Consider the following 3,466-nt stretch of genomic DNA (forward strand, 5'->3'; position numbering starts at 1 on the left):
TTCACACACATTGAGCGTGGTGTGTGCGATCCAGCCGAGAACACCCAGTTTTCCACATCTCAGCTTGTGGTTAATGATCTGCCTGTGCGGCCTGGCTGTGTGACAGCAGAGGCAAGCTCTGTGGTGTTAATGAGAGAAGAGGACGGACGAGCCTCCTCCTCTCACACACACAGCCCTTTGTCTCTGGTGCTCCCCCCCCCCCATCATTAGTCTAATGTGGCCCTCTCCCGCCACTAAAAAGGCCACTGCCAGTTTGCCAGTAGGTTCACAGATGCAAATGCCAGCCCTGTGCTAATAGAGGTAAATGAAAATTAATTGATTCTCATTCAAAGGTCTTTTCATTTGCCTGTTCTCCCTCTGTGTTTTCTTAATATGCAGACCTTGTCCCCACAACAATACACGCTCTCACTGAACCTTAACTTCTTAAAACTGATGCAACGTGGTGAACATTGCTATGCAGAGTGGATGACTCAAAAGCGAGCACAGGAAAAAGCGCCCTGTAACGTAGCTATGTATGAAATGTGTATCTTTGCTCACTAACCCTGGCCAAAGCGCAGACGCATGTTCTACTAAAAGTCTACTAAAGACAACTTCAGAGGTCGAAGAATTGTTGCCTCCATACTTGTTGCTAAGTTCAACAAGCTTTTAACCTGACACTTCCATTGTCTATGCTTCTGGAGGAATAGAGTTTTTTTTTATTTTGAAAGTTGTTTTCACCATTAGCTTTTTGAGCAATGAGTTAGCCACTGCATATCATTATCCTGAGGGTTTCTTGATCTACGCAATTCCAGTCTGTTTGTTGGAATTTCCTGAATAATCTCATGATTAACAATCTATATCGGAGGAAAAAATTCTCTTCTACCGCATGATGCAGCCATAATAATGACGATGGCCAAGTCACAAGTTGAAGATAAGGCTGCGCGGCTCCCTGGCTGCTGTTCAGTTCTACCGCTACCTGTTTGTTTAGCAATCAATTGATCACCCTCTGTTTGCCTTTTGTCATTAACCAAGACTCCTCTTTCGTTTTTCTCTTTCTAGCCTAACTCCTGCGGGCATGGAAGCAAGGATTGCTGCTTGGTGAAACATTAACCAGAAGAAGGTGTGGTGACAGCGATGAAAAGGGCCTGCGGGGATGATGCTGTTTTTATCTACCAATAGCACGATTGTTCTTGGGCCTGTAAACTGTTACCGAGGGGTCAGCTGAGGGGTCAGGTTGGCTTTTCAGCCAGTTTTGTTGAGACAGAAGCTCATTATGCTGATATACAAGCACGTGCTACTCTAGCAAACTTTATGGCTACGGGCCTACATATAGTTTGAAGCAGCGTGACAGTCCAGTTTGAACAAGCCTTATGAAATACAGAAGATATTTGTGAAAGTTGCACACAAGGTGTTGATGTCACTCAGTGAAAGCATATTTACCCCCCAGATTGTCTAGAAAAGTGAATCACATTCCCTCCTTTTAGCCAAAACCGGCTAGCATTACAGCATTCCAAAAACCGTACCGTGAGAGCCAATCAAGACAACGAGCACAAACACGCAAAAATAACCGCCTCTCTATGCTCTCGCGCAGAAAACGCGACACGTTGTGGAATCTCAAACCAATCAAAGCCAATAAACGCAACAAAGCTGAGTGCATTTATGAAAGAAAAAGGAGAGATGGCCCTTCAATGGAAGCTGGTGAAAGGACGGCCATTTGCTAAGCTATCATTCATTGCGCTATGGCTCCCATGCCCGTACAAGCTTGCTCCCAGCTCCATACACTTGTTGTCATTGTGACACGCCGGCAGAGTGAAGCCTCTGTAGTGTCGCGATCAATTGAGGGCCTGACAACACCACACTGAACCGGGGTGCCATTTGTTAGGGACCACCACCCCTAACCCACCCCACATGGAAACCCCCTTCTCTCCCCATCTGTCAGGAGGCCTCCGAGGCACTTTTTGTGTCCTTCGTGGACATGTGAATGTAAGTGGGTGGGAAAGCGGAGGTTAATCAAGATCTGGATGTGGACGGGGGTACGGGGGTGCACATATGAGAAATTGAATGTGTGCTAAGTCATTATGTTGATTTCCTTTTTTCTCTCTCGCCACAAGACACTGAAAGAATACTTTCTTCAACGGTCCTTTCTTCTCAGCCGGACAATCTTCTACCTCCTGTGCTGCCCATTTTCGTGCCCAGAGGGACGGATATCTGGGAATCGGGTCAATTAAGGATGACGGCATGCTGATAAGGGAAAGGGGAGCAAAGGTGCTGTTATTACAGAACTCTGCTAGCCATGCATCCACGCATCTATGGTCCTCGCTGTTCTTCCAGACCAACTTCCCACAACCCCAGCATACAGCTACACCATTATGAAAGCCCCTCACAACCAAATGCCGACACCCCATGCCTACAGACTAGGGGCATATTTACAGTAGGTTATTGGAAACACACCTGCCTATCGCTTTGTTGTACACACTGTTTGCTTGACAGCAATAAAAAAAAACAAAAAAAAAAACACCACAGTAAATGTCATTCTTGCATTGTGAAATTTGATGAGCTTTCCTAACGCGCCACCCATAAAAGGAAATTATTTGCAATAGCTTATTGTGAACAAGTGCTACAAATTTGTGTAATCCTCACACACAGGTAGGTTCCTGGAAAAACAGGCCATATTGAGGCTCATCAACATCAATAATTATGCACAGTAATTGCTTCAAAGCAATTGTAAAAAAACTTTGTCTGATTATTTACTTGATGATTGTCCGAAAAAAAGTAGGAGTTGATAACTTTATACCAGGAGAGAATTACTGACTCCTTTCATTTCAGTAGAAAGGTTATTGCCACTATCCGGTGCATAGCTCCGTTGGGAACTTTTTTCATCCCTCTTCACGCACCTGCAAAGTCTTAAACCTACAGTGCTCACTTGGAAATGTCTGCGCTATTGATGATTCACAAAACACTGAACAACTATTTGTTCTTCTTTTCTCGGGCTCAATTCACGAGTTGGTGGCCTTTAAAACAAACTCTTTCCTGCTGACCGCAGCCTTAGATTGGGGTTCATGTTGGTTCTAGCTCACAATGAAACACGTGGTGACCTTTGAGCCATGGTACTGACCCCACTTTCTTCCAGGGGTTAGGTGGAGAAACAGATGTGGCTCAACTTCCCCCATGAACAACAGAATGAGGCCCTCTTGTCAAAGAACTGTTTTCTCCTTCATGTGGGTGAAAATGAAGCTCAAAGTGGATGAAGGTGGGTCTAATTGGGATGCTGCATTCGGCTTGTGTCCCTAATTGCTGCATGCTCGTCCACGCTTTTGTACACAGCCAAACAGAATACAAAGTAGGCATTTCCTTGTGGCTAAGATGTTCAATGCTGATGAGGTCCGTTTTGCACCAGTAGGTGGCACTCCAGGCCTGAAGGCTGACGCTTCTGGTCTGGTCTTCTGCTGTGTGGGAATGTCATACCCACCGGACTCAACCCACTCAA

At 45.4% G+C, this 3,466-nt stretch overlaps 1 long non-coding RNA gene across 1 annotated transcript; it reads left to right on the top strand.

Annotated features, from left to right (window-relative positions):
• Positions 1-272: 272 nt before the first annotated feature.
• On the top strand, positions 273-2,238 carry LOC148402579 (uncharacterized). The gene is made up of 3 exons (XR_015853243.1): positions 273-300; positions 1,039-1,099; positions 2,091-2,238. It is a non-coding gene; the product is annotated as an uncharacterized LOC148402579 (long non-coding RNA).
• The last annotated feature ends 1,228 nt before the right edge of the window (positions 2,239-3,466 follow it).

Source organism: Syngnathus floridae, chromosome 2 (assembly GCF_059516105.1).
Source record: "Syngnathus floridae isolate MCC-2025c chromosome 2, RoL_Sflo_1.0, whole genome shotgun sequence".
NCBI classification, from domain to species: Eukaryota; Metazoa; Chordata; class Actinopteri; order Syngnathiformes; family Syngnathidae; genus Syngnathus; species Syngnathus floridae.